At 44.7% G+C, this 13,627-nt stretch overlaps 1 long non-coding RNA gene across 2 annotated transcripts; it reads right to left on the bottom strand.

Moving 5' to 3' along the window:
* Nucleotides 1–3,190: 3,190 nt before the first annotated feature.
* On the bottom strand, nucleotides 3,191–12,983 carry LOC135307376 (uncharacterized). Of its 2 annotated transcripts, XR_010368084.1 has the most exons (5): nucleotides 12,074–12,983; nucleotides 10,706–10,892; nucleotides 9,787–9,891; nucleotides 5,286–5,419; nucleotides 3,191–3,718 (listed from the first exon to the last, which is right to left on the bottom strand). It is a non-coding gene; the product is annotated as an uncharacterized LOC135307376 (long non-coding RNA). The 2 variants fall into 2 exon arrangements; XR_010368083.1 differs by lacking the exon at nucleotides 10,706–10,892.
* Between the last annotated feature and the right edge of the window lie 644 nt (nucleotides 12,984–13,627).

Raw genomic sequence — 13,627 nt, 5'->3', positions numbered from 1 at the left:
AACAAATCTGTGGCTAGGGTTGTGTTGTGGCAAGGAAAACCTTGTGCCTGAACAGGCAGTGTTTGTTGCAGACCTGTACCACCAAACTGCTCCTAAAAAAAACCCCAAAAAAACAACAACAGAGAGAGAGAAAGAAAATAAAAAGGATCTGGTTTTCAGCATCAGAATGGCCTCTTGCTGCTGTCAGTTCCCCAGAGATGTGGGGAATTTTAACCCCTTTGAGCAGCAGCAGCCACCCCTGCCTGAGCTCTTCACCCTGACCCTCATCTCCCCCCAGCTGGGGCAGCCCAGCCCAGCCCTGCCCTGTCACCATCCAGAGCTGGCAGGGACACCCCGAGAGCAGGGCAGGCTCCCAGCTCAGCCTCAGCATGTCCAGAAGTGCCTCCCCACACCCCCAAAGCTTCTCCAGTTCCTCACAGGAAATTGCAGAGTAAAAAGTGCAGCGGGGCACAGATGGGGCTCCAGATCCGCCCCCCAATACAAGAGCTACAAATAGTCTATTTTCCTCTGGCTGACAATACATTAGCAGACACATTTCTGTTGCTCATGGATGTTCACAGAAGGCCTAAACATAGCCTAGTATTGTCAACAGAAAATGCAATTCAATTCCCTAAAAATATCAGGAGCACAGGCTATGAAGAGTTTGTTTTCCCCCAGTAATGCACTTTTTCATTATTGCCCTGGATTAAAATTAAATTGCTAACATAAGGACAAGCAGATGAATCTGTGGTTATGATAGCATAGAAAAATGTCAATACAATGCTTGTACACTGTATGCTCCTTCAGTATTTAAAGATTCTTATCTCCAGAATATTATAAACTGAAACACATTGTGAGGATCTCATGCTATTAAATCAAGCAGTGCTGCTCATATTGCTTCACTTTGCCATCAGCCAGGCAGTGCATCACCTTTGTGAAGAAAATTTCAAGACTGTTTTCTGGGTCTCCTGCAGCATTTTCATTGCTCAGAAGCAGAACAGGACTGTGTTTTCATGCATGCAAATCTGACTGTAACATTGGTAAAATAAAACTCCTAAAATTTGATATTGACCCTATCAAAACAAGCCCTGGCTCACAGCATCTTTGTAGTTGGGACAATGAGCTGCCAATTTTCGGTGACATTTAATAATACAATGATTTAAGGAGTCAAATGAATGTATAAATGAGTATAATTTCTAATTCCACATAAAAACAAAAAAAGCAATATAGAAACAAACTGCCATTTCAGAAAAAGACACATTAATACATGCTGTACACAGACAACCTTGTCTCTGAAAATGTCTTTTCTCTTTCCAGGGTAGCAGCACACAGAGGTGGAGGCTGCAGCCAAATGCCACAAAACTGGATTGAATCTCATTGCTCCACACATTCCCCCACACCAGGAGCTGGTCCTGACAGCTCCAGCTTCACCCTGGAAAAGTTCCCTTACAAACCCTGCTTCTCCCAGTGTCAGTATTCTCCTTGGATTTCCTTTTCAGCTGCTGAAGGGTGATTTAAGTTGCAAAATACATCATTTCACACGTTTCCAAGTAGTTTCATCACTAAGCCCTATGTAAATACATGGGACCAAGGACTGACAGAAGAAGGTTGCCAAAACCAATCATTTTGAACCAACTATTTGGGAAACACTTCTGACTGGTAATTTAATTTTTTCTTAGCAGCTGTATTTTACAAGGGTTATTCCCAGGATTCTGCACAAATGGACTCTCCCCATGAGACCAGTGGCTGGTATGGACACTTGGCAGTCCCAGAGAGAGAACTACCACGAGAGCAGGATTAAAGCATGTGGAGCTGCATGAAATCAGGCCGTGGAGTGTCTGAGTTCAGTGCAAACTGCATCTTGCACATGCTGCAGGCAGCCCTGCTGGCTCCTGGGCTCTCTTAGGAGATCAGACAGGAAACCATGGCTTTGTTCTAGGAAAGGCATAAAGGCCTTCAGAAGTCACATTACCAAAGAACTCTGCAGGCACGGGCCAGAGTGCAACATTTTGTTATGTAGTCTCACCTTGCTGGAAACACACTGTCAGCTTCTAAGGAAAAAGAATGAGGATTGGATTTATTTCTGTAAACCAAATCCTTTCTTGCTTTACTTGCTGGCCAACTGTTGAGGCTCGTGCTTCTTTATATTGTTGTTTGGAAAATATTAGTCTAAAATAATATGGACAAAAAAACTATCACTGGTTATTGTTGGAGTCTCAGAGGAACACAAAATGGCAAAAAAAAAAATTCTGGACAACTTCTGCTCTCCTGTAATGAAAAAAGTAAATGGAAGTTTCAAAGTGACACCTCCATCTAGTAGAATTAAGGAATTGACTTCTCCTATCTTGAGTCAGAGCACTGCAAAAAAATTCTGACAACCTCAGTTTAGAAACCTGTCATAGGGAAAGCAGGTAATTCATTCCTCAGTGCAGCCCTTTAATGTATAAGAAAGTATACTTTGCAAACTAATATACCTACTGAATTTTACTCTATATTATTTTTGTCTCACTTTTCACTTCCATGCTTTCACTAATTGAGCTTCTGTCTTTTGTTATTTGTACAACAATATCTCAGGGGATCCTCTTGTTCCCTTTATAAAAATCTAGTTAAAGTGCTTCCGTTATATAACCATGTCTTTTTATTAACTTGTATTAGTGGGTGTACTTTAGCTGCATAGCTGGAACATTTAAACATACTGGAGAGGATGCAGAGTATATAGAAAGCTTGGATGGTGTTTACATAGCCTTCCCACGCATTTTGGCAAAACTGTATTGCTCCAAGTCCTGTGACATGCTAAACAAAAACAAATTTGAGCACCAACAAGGGCAAACCTCAAGAGCAGAAACACATAATATGTGAATACAAGTGTTATTTACCATAAATCATATGGCTGAGAGCTTTAAAAGAGGCTCTTTTCCTATAGGATCTTGGTGTTACTGAAAGGAGTCGCCCTTCAGGATGTGATACTCCCCACAGGAGAGCTGAACATTAGTGCTCCACAATTATGTTTCATGAGACCTCACCATATGCCACACACAAAACTCATGTAGTGTAGCAATCAAGGCTCTATCCTACAAGCAGCTATGAGAAAGCTCAGCCATATTCATGCAAGGAGATAAAAAAAAAAAAGTAAAACTAATTATTGAAATTTATGGGTTCGGGTATTTACATAATTATTACAATTAACAAGGTGTTTATCTCTATTTTTATTCTTCATCTGTGTGCTTGACATTTCTATCAGTCATAGAAATTACATATTTAAAAAAGGAAAAGGTAATTCAGGTCAGCCAGGAAAAGCTTTTTGGGATCAAACTGGAGCAAGAGCTGCACAGACTGGAAATAGCCCTTCATGGCTGTCTGCATTTAGGGTCCAGCATGGCAAATATCAGACCTGTGAGCTCCCAGAGACCTGGCCCTCAGCCCCCTCAGCCTGGCTGGAAACACAGAGGTGGCAGGAGCTCCGTGTTCCCACCAGGTGAGGATGCTGAGGTGCCTCAGAGCAAAAGTGACAATGGTGACAAATTACTCCAAGGTAAACAAACAAACTTACCCACCCAAAAGGAAACCTGCCTGCAAGTGCAATACATCTGCAGCAGCCCTCAGTGCTCCGTGCTGGGGACAGCTTTGGGCCAGTTTGTGGGCAGAAATGACCTCAGCCTGGGTGTGCAGAGGGGCACCTGCTCCAGCAGGGCACGGGGCTCCACAGGTGCTCAGCTGCTCACCAGCTGAGAGTGAAACCCTGCAGGGTGGGACATAAAAACCTATAAAGATGAAATCTGGAGAGACAAGATTCCAGAGGAGAGCATCCATTTCCAAAAATAACCTGAGAGGGCCCCTGACTCCCAAGTGCCACCAGAAGCCACGTGGTGTGTGCCATCCTCACTCCTGTTCACCCACATCCAATGATTCCTTGCAAACGCAGACAGAGATGCAATGACAGTGAAGACTACAAGGGTTTGCTGCTGCTGTTGGAATTTAAACTGATAGTCAGAGACTGAGCAATAGTGAGAAAACACCTTTGCTCTTCCTGCCCCTCCACGGCAGATCCCAAGGGATTCATGACAGGAGTGTAGTGAGGAGGCTGTGCTGGTGCAAATGGGTCACAGAATTATCCTTTGTGCTGTGTCACAGCTGGCCCTGGCACAGCATTCACAGCCCCTTGTGCTCCACTTGAATGCCCTCTCTGGGACATCTTCTGGGACTTTCCTTGGGTTGCATTCATCTTTATACAGCAAATGAGCATTTTTTGTCAACAATCAGTTCTTTACACATTTTGGCACCTGACCTACCCATGGCACACCCAGTCAAGCTGCATGATACATTACACTAAAGCTGCAAGGAAAGATATATTAGATATAGATATAGATAATATAGATATAGATATAGATAATTAGATATATAGATATAGATGATATAGATATAGATGATATAGATATAGATATAGATATAGATATAGATATATAGATATATGATATAGATATATGATATAGATATATGATATAGATATAGATTATATAGATTAGATATAGGTGATATAGCTATAGATAGATATAGATATAGATTAGATATAGATATAGATATAGATTAGATATAGATATAGATACAGATAGATATACTATATGTTTATACATTTGCACTGTATTGTTTTTCCAAAGTGTCAGATCACTACATTATAACAGAGAGGCTATTACAGACAGGTTTAGTTAGCTGTGCATCATTTCACACCTTCATTACAATCTTTACTGGGAAAATGGATTGCTTTTGAGCCTCTCTCCATTCTCATTAAACTTCCACTCTTGCGAGGTGTCAGAACTGTAAAATGCCTAATACAGACAGTTAATTATAACAGCACTCACTACTTCAGCCTTTTCAATTACCCACATTTCCAGCAGCTGGAACAGCCAAGCTCCCATCCAGGGTGAGTCAGAGCACCACTAACAAGGGAGACCAAGGGGTGGCCAGGGGACAACTCGCTCTGCCAGACATGCAGAACCTGGAAAACCATCAGAAAGCTTTCCACTGGCAGGAAGCAGCATTTCTGGGGAGGTGGAATGGGAGATCTGTGATCATGCAAGGATGAAAGATGGAGATGCAGAGTTGTTTTCGACTTCCTTTGCTAATACTAAACTAAATTTGAACAATATAAACATTATTAAGGAAGCTGTCCTTGGAGTTGCTCAAGGTAATAGAAGCACTTTGTCAGATGAAAAATTGGCAGAAATTAGCCTGAAATTGTTACCGAAAATGAAATCACATAAACAACTTTGATTTCTGCTTCAGGACACAAGCTGCCAGATAGGAGTTACCTCTCTCCTTGTCACATTCAGGCACGTGTGGCAAGCAGAAACCTCAGCTGATTGCAGCATCCAGGGATCAGACACTTCTTCCAAGTCTTCTTGGAAGTCTTCTCCTGGTCCAGCGGGACAACTTCCACTCCCTCCTGCAAATGGGAACTGCTCAGACAGAATCTCTGACACTTATGCAGAGCAAACTGTGCCCATGCCCCTGGAGTCTGTGGTGGTATTGGGGGTGTCTGGCATTCTGTGGGTGAAATGAGGCTCTCTGCAGTTTCTGAACAGCACAAACACTGTGGTGAGTGTGAAGCCTGGCAGATCTTCAACAGCTGCTTCACAGGAATGAAACACCTCTGAGCAGCCCCCTGAGTCCCCTGCCAGAGCCACCCCACCAGCTCCCACCTGAGCTGACTCCAGCCTCTCAAAGAAACCCCCATTTCAGGTTTCTCACAGCAGCAAACCCACTCAGATGAAAACCAAGATTTTCCCAGGATAAACGACCCTCCTAGATTGCAGGCACAGCACATGGCCACAAAAGGTCACTGCCCTTCTTAGCTCTTCTCTTTTTACAAAAACTACGCAGCTGAGGATTGTCCATGTCACACCTTGCTGTACAAATGAGAATTCCATTTTGAGCAGGAAACTCTCAATGTATTTAGGAAGAGAGCATCTTTGCTGTAAAGGAATGTCATGTTCCAGCAGAGACATCCCAAACACAGGAGAAAAAGCCATCTCCCTTATGAGGGATCAGAAGATCAGAGCTGTGTTTTATTAGTTGTATAAAAAGTATCTTTAGCTCTCAGTTGAAAGGAAAAATTTGCATTTAAATAGAAAGATTAATAACTGTAATACACAGAGCCCACACTGAATAATTTTTTTGTAACAGAAAATAATTCATATTTTTGTATAAATTGTTCACTTTAAGTCAAGCTACAAAAAATTATAATCATAATATTTTATGGAACAATTTTAATCTAATACAGCTTTGTTACATTATAATTCTCCAGTGTAAATAATGCATGCCTGCAGTTTTGAAAGAGGCCAGATTTAAAATACCTGTCTCTGAAACTTCAAAAGGGTGTGTGCTTTTTGGCGTGTTTACACTGTGCATGGGTTTTACCTATTAAAATAAAAAGAATCTTTCAGAAGGATAGTAACAAACCATTCCTCCTACTGCAAGGGCAGGCCAGGAGGTGATGCTTATGGAGAGGTTAATGAATTTTTTTGGAAAGAAAGCTTTTTCTCTAGAACACACAGATTTGGATTCACTCAAGTATTTCAACATGATACTGAACTCTTGGGTTGTTTTGATCAGGCTTAAAACCTGGTCTTAAAACCTGAAAAGTTACATTTTGGCATTCCATTGGCATTGAGGAACAGATTTTAATTTTATTTTGCAATTATTTTTCACCTACAGCTATATTTTTTAAACACTGACTCCGAGCCACAGGAAAACAACCTCCCTTCTCCCTCTCAATCTAACCAAGCCTTTAAAAAATTTATGAAAGCATTGACGTGTCAGAGAAAACTTCCATAAAATCATCTAGGATCATCTTGAAGCATTTCCTTTTTTGTCTGTGTGCATTTTGCTTTAGTGCATCTCCTGTTTGAGACAAATTTGGGAGTCACCCCAGGACATGCACTGGTTGTTTTCCCCGTGCTCAGGTGGGCAGCTGGGAGCAGAGGGTGGTGTCTCCTGGCTGTAGCCCCGGGATGGTCTCCTGGAGCTGTCCCAGCAGGGGTATCACACCCTGGGGGTAAATGGATGTAATTTCTTCCTGCTCCATCCCTCTGGGCTGCCAGTCTGCTCCCAGCTTCCCATCTCACCACGAGGGATGTGTGGGGGAAGCCATCAGGAAGAAGCCAGAGCTGCTGCATTTGGGCAGAAAAGCTGCATTTTCCACCCTGTGTCCTGGGAAAGAGGCAATGCAGCCCAGGGGCTGCAGCAGCTGCTTGAAGCAACTCTACTGCTGCTTTCTCTCTGCTGGAAGAAGGCAATTGCTCTGCTTTCCCCTCCTGGACTTGTGCCAGCAGAGCTCTACCACACTCAGAGCATTTGTTTTGCCTTTACCCAGGGGATGGCTCCTACACCCCACAGCCAATTGGCTCACACTGGCCACTGTCCCCAGGCACAGCAAACCTGGCAGGATGCCCCCAGGCTGGGAGTGCCACCAGCTCCTGTTTGCAGTGGGAAAGGAGCAGTTTCTTCCCTGGCCTCGCTGGGAGATGCAGAATCTATTTCCTGCTGCAGCACGAGCACGGCATGGGGAACTCACGACGTTTAATTTATCACATCCTCATATATTACAGACCTTCCACATAAAAACATTTTAATTAGAGAAGAATCAGGAGGGAGTTGCCTAGTGTTTCTCCAGTGCCACACAGATAATAGCAGAAAGCAAACCCCCTTATTCTGCTTGGAGCCACTGGCACCACTAATTACTCTCCCAAAATTCAGCTCAGGTTCCCCTCGCTGCTCATTTAATCTTTGTCACTCTTGCTGCCTTCCATTTCATCACTCAAGCACCAAGCAACAGGCTCAGACACAATCAAGGAAGTTTGGAAGAGCTGCTGCTGGCGTGCAGTGGAAAGCCCAGCACTGCTGGGAGCGAGGGCTCGACAGCAGACAATCAGCAGAAGATGCAGGATGCTCAAAACCACGGCGTGCGTCCATTAGGGAGCTCAGCTCGCTTCAGGCTCTAATGCATCTGGACTCCAGAGGCTGCAGGCTTCACTTTCATGGGATATGTGCCACTTCCCAGCCTGCTTTTAGGTTGGATGGTAGTGCAAGAATCGAGATATTCATCTCCACCTTCCTGCTCTCACCCCCTGTGTCACCATGTGCCCAGAGCCCACAGTCTGGTGCCACCAGCAGGGAGACCTGGCAAGGCTGGCAGCTCCTGAGAACCCCTCTCATCACTGTGACTACAGAATTACAACAAAAACCAACATGGTTCAGGAAACCACTGTAACTTGTGAAATGCTGCACAGACACTAATGCATCAATAATCTAATTTTAAATGCCCTTTAAACAGTCAAAATGAAAAAGCAAAGCCCTTGATGACAACCAGTGAAGAGCACATGGGAGGTAATGAGGACAAGCCCCAGGATTAACAACAGCCCACCTGGGCAGCAGGTGAGGCTTGGGTGACCAAACACCTGACATGACAGTGCTGGCTGGACTCCTCCTGCCCCATCCCCATCCTGCTCCCTTTGGTTTGGCAGCTCAGCCCCTCAGGGGGACACAAAGGGATGGCAGGAGGTCAGGGGCATCGCTTTCCCAGAGTGAGCTGGGCTTGAATTTGGTTAAGGAGGTGCTTTGTCTCAGGAGATTTGGTACCTGGGATGTGAGGTGGATGGATGGGAGCAGATCACACAGCTGGAATCCCAGCTTTCATTGTCTGTCTCAGGACCCAATGACACAAACAAGTACAAGCCAAAACATATGTCCCTTTGTTCCTACAGAAAAACAAATCTAAAAAAAACCCCAAAATTGGTGCTCAAGTAGGAATTTACATTACAAGTTTTCCCTTGCTGGAAAAGGCTTTTGGAGAATCTCCTCCACAGCAGAGCTGGTTTAGGAACCATCAGGGCAGTGCTGGGTCTGGGAGGCTGAGCTGAGCTGAAGGACAAGTGACCCACACACAGGCAGGGCTTGGGCAGGTCCCTTCACCCCAGTGTCCCCAACAGGTCCAGCTCTTGCTCCTGCCTCTGCTCCCGAGGTGATGCAGCTTCCAGAGCAGCAGCGAGGGGCAGGGGGGGGAATGTGCCACAGGTAGGGGATTTCTGCTCCAGGGATGATGGGCAGCTGGTTTAAACCCCAGTTCTTACAGCAGGGTCCCAAGATGCTGCTGTCACACATTCCTCTCCTGTGCAGAGACACTCTGCCACCAGGGACCCTTCCTCCAGCAGCTGTCATGACTTCAGGCAGCTTCACAGGCATTTGTGGTGCAGTCACCTTTTTTCGCCTATTGAGAGGGCCAAGACTGATCAAATCTTTTAGCAATAAAAGAAAACTAATTTTCTTGTGCACAATGTCAGTTAGCTTTACAATATTCTGTCATATATTCCTTAGCTACTCAATGTTGCATCGGGAGCTTCTGAATGCAAATATTGCCTGACAAGAAGGATGAAACAAGATGATTTTTTTATCTCAGTTATACATTCACATATCACATATCCAAAGTTAACAAGTGACTCTCTGGTGTAAAGCCATTTTCTACTTTCCATGCATCCCAAATAACAGCTATGAAAATCCTTGTCTATTATATAGTAAGATAGTTTGCTGCTTTTATTTTTCTGACCACTTGTGTATTGTACAAGCACAGGACAGAGGCTTTCATGCTATCATCCTGCTCCCTGGTAATCTCATTCTGCAATCTCTACTTTTTCATTGCCATTTTCAGATGTTTAATGAAGCAACACTTGGATATGAGATACCCCTGATATTTCTTTTGCCCAGTCTCCATCGTTTTCAATCTCAGAACTATTGAATAAATGGAAATACATTTACCAGGGCTGCTTTGCACTTCGTGAACAGAACTCCCTCTGGAGGCAATGAGGAATGTGGCTAACATAGACAATCCAAGTGTAAGTCTCCTTTTTTTCCCCACAGTGCCTGTGTGGAAGAACACAAAAAGAACACATTCACAGTTAATAGGCCTTGTCTGCTCCTAAGCCAAATATTACCATTAGGAAAGAGTGTTTCCTAAATGAAGAATCTATGTTTACACTCCACCACAGCCATTCCCTTACCTAGCTGCCTTCCCCTTGAGACCTTGTGCAAGTACCAGCAAAAGTCCAAGACATAAATGTGCCACACTGCACACGGGTGGGGTCTTGCCCAAAAAAGCCATGCTAAAGATCATTTCTCCCCATTTCCAGCTCAGAGCTGCCCCACTGACCTTTTCTTCCCACACAGCCATCTCAAAAAACAGGAATGATCAGGCTTCAACACTGGAGGTCAGCAACATCAGCCTTGTCCATTTTCCCCTTGCACACAAGCTCAAACACATCCCTGCACTCCCCGGGATCACGCTCAGCCCACTGGTCTGTGAGAGCATACATTAGAGGGAATTTTAATGACTTGAACTCGTGCTGAACTTCCTCTTTTAGCTGCTATTTTAGTGATTTGTTGACTCTCCAAGGCTCATTCAGGACTTTTTTTTTTTTTTTGCCTTGACAGAGTAGATAGAGTAGACGTGGATTTTATGTGCCAACTCTTCTGTATTTTTGGCACTCCACTCGTCACATTGCAGGTCAGTGAAACACAAGTTCAAGAAACAGAGGATGCCTCCCACATATATCTGTGATGTCTCAAAGTAGCCTAAACTAATCTCTTCCTCTCTTCACCATTAGCAGTGATGCTAAGCTGGAAGCAACGGCTGAGGATGATTTAACAGCCACACAGAATCTTAATAAGATCTACTTACATTTATATTGTCCATTTCAGGCTGGCTGCCTGTTTCCTTAGCCACAGCCTCACAAAAGGAGCTGAGTGCACTGTTTCATTTTTTTGTGAGCTTTTTAATTATTTTAGCATTGTCTCTGATTTCTGTATCAGCCATCTGCAAAGTGTGGCAGGATGTGTGTAATCTTCTGTGGCACTTGTTGTACTTTCTCCATTATTATCAGATGGGAAAGAAAACCAAAGTTAAGGGAGATTAAGGTCAGCTACTCTCAACATCCAATCGCTGTATAATCCACTGCGTTATCACCAGGGAAGATTATCAGCCTTGATAGGAACCATTCTTTGAGCCATTCAGCTCTGTGGAAGCCCACTTCTCTGACAGAATGGTACTTCTGTTCCATCTGAAGGCAGAGAAATCGTACATAAATTTTCCACCATGTCCCACTAATGTGCAGCAAGCGAGTGTGCAGGACACGGGAGAGGTGCTTCAATGCAAAGCACAGCTGAGCCCTGTGCCCAGTGCTCTGCCCTGTGCTCTGTGCTGTGCTCTGTGCTCTGTGCTGTGCCTAGTGCTCCATGCCCTGTGCTCTCTGCTGTACCCTGTGCTGTGCCCTGTGCCCAGTGCTCTGTGCTGTGCCTGGTGCTCAGTGCCCTGTGCTCTGTGCCGTGCCTGGTGCTCTGTGCCCTGTGCCATGCTCCATGCTGTGCCCAGTGCTGTGCCCTGTGCTGTGCCAGAGCAGAAGCAATGCAGTTCTGCCCCACCAGTCATTTGGAGACAGCCTCTCCCCTCCCAAGCCACTAAAACACCTCGGGGGTGAAGGAGAGAGAAGCAGCTGCGCTGAGCAAGGGGCTCCCTGCCAGCCAGGAAGGTGTTCCTGGGCAGGATGAGGCCTCACCAGGCACAAATCCCATGCTTTTTCTTGCAAAGGGCTTCACAGACTTTTTTGATGTTAAATGGACCAAAGAATTATTTGGGGAGGGTGAGGCACAAAGTGCAGTGTGCTTGGGATGAGTGGCTCCATGCCCTGCCTCCGCTCTCCCAGCAGAGATGTGTGACATTCCAAAAAATACCCTGAAATGCATTATCTCCTAGCAGGAGCAATGAATCTCTCTCTAGTAGGACTATAACTCAGCAGACACGCTTCATCTACCAAAGTTCAGTGAGGCTGGACCCCACACAGCTCTGAGCAGCACCACATTGACCTATTAATGGTCTCTGCATGTGTCTGTGTGATGGGAGAGAGCAGAGACAGGACCCAGCAGATGCTGGGCTCTGCCACACTCTGCGTGGCTAAAACACCTCCATGCTTCAAGAGCAACCAGAACACCCCATTTTCCAGGATAATTTCCCTCTGTTTGTAGTTAATGTATAGAAGTATTTTCCAACTACCTTAACTCGCAGTTCGTTATCCCCTCCCAACAAGCTGATGACTGCTGCTCTTCCAGAAGCTGTCTCTTAGCAACAAAGAGACTCATCAGCTCGGAGGGCTCCCTCCAACTCCATGCTGGGGCTTCCTAAGGGATGTCAAAGGCAGGCAAGATGGAAGAGCAGCTGCTGACCCCGGGCAGGCAGCATTCAGCTCCAGGAAACTCCCTCTCAATTATCACATTGTGCACAAGTGAATGAGGGCTCTTCCGCCCGGAGGGGACAGAGCAGGAGGCACCATCTCTTTCCCACAGGAAGATCCACCATGGATTCCAGGAGCCAATGCCTCTGCTGCTGAATCTGCTTCTTAAAAATTCCTGCAGGCCTACAGCAGGCAATGGCTGCAGTCAGGCTGCAGGAAAATGCCAAAGGGTGATTGTAATTTGGTCAGAGGTACCAAACCAACATCTTCGTTTGCTCCTGGGGCTTTTCAAGTTATTTGTGTCACACCTACACCTTAATAGTCCAAATTCCACAGCTCCTTTCCATGGATTTCCACTTAGTTTTTTTGTTTTCAATGACTTGGGATTGCAGTACTCATCTTCTGCATCCATATCTTAAATACTGTGGATAACACATGGGACAGGAATGGAAACTTCAAAACTGATGGATCTGGAACTGAGCAAATGAGAAACCAAAGCCAATACTGTGGAAAGAATCAAAATAACACAATTACAGCAAGCTACAAGCAAAGAAGGAATAAAAATTCATAAAATACTTCCATTGTTGGAAAACACAAGGCAAATAATCCAAACACACCCACATATTTTCATTTTAAAAAGTAAAAATATTTCATTTTCATTTCAGCATCATCCAAATGAAGCTTGTAGTTTTTTCTCTCCAAAGTCTTTTTGGTGTGTAATTCAGTTTTAAAAGGAAGAATGCAAGAGAGTTTTTAAGGATCACGTCACATACAAAGCAGCTACAACATCCTTTGGTTAATTCAAAAATGATTCAGAAATTGCAGCCATGGGTATCCCCTTTGAAAAATGAGGATAACTGGGGAGAGATGGGATCCACCTCATGAAATGGGGCCAGAAGAAGCCAATATCCTACTGAGGACAGCAGTCAGTGAAATCCACAGGGACTGGATACTGAAGCCCACAGGAGAGCAGGTGCACTGGTAGGGAGGAAGAAGATGTGCACAGGGCAAAGGGAAGACCCTGAAAAAGACCTGAGCTTCTAAATTATATTTAAAAATCAATTAAAACAGATAACGTTTTTCTACATTGCTTTCTTGGGCAATAAATGACTGTAGCTGTCATGAGGAAGGTAAAGGAGGATGATGAGAGGAGAGGCAGACAGTGAAGCAACTGAACAAAGGTTTTTCCCAGCAGCAGAAAAGATCTGGAGAGCTGAGAGTCAGGTTCTGACTGTGCTCCTGGGAAAGTTCTGCTTTTTGTCCCAGGGTTTCCTGCAAGACAAGAGATCACCTCTAATCCCACAGAACCTGTCACAGCTCTGATCAGAAAAATGGAAAAAAGCAGTCAAGGCTGAGAGGTGCCCAGACCTCCCACG

This window comes from Passer domesticus, chromosome 9 (assembly GCF_036417665.1).
Source record: "Passer domesticus isolate bPasDom1 chromosome 9, bPasDom1.hap1, whole genome shotgun sequence".
Classification (NCBI taxonomy): domain Eukaryota; kingdom Metazoa; phylum Chordata; class Aves; order Passeriformes; family Passeridae; genus Passer; species Passer domesticus.
Note: the sequence above shows the minus strand (reverse complement) of the source record. Positions and strands in the feature narration are given on the sequence as shown.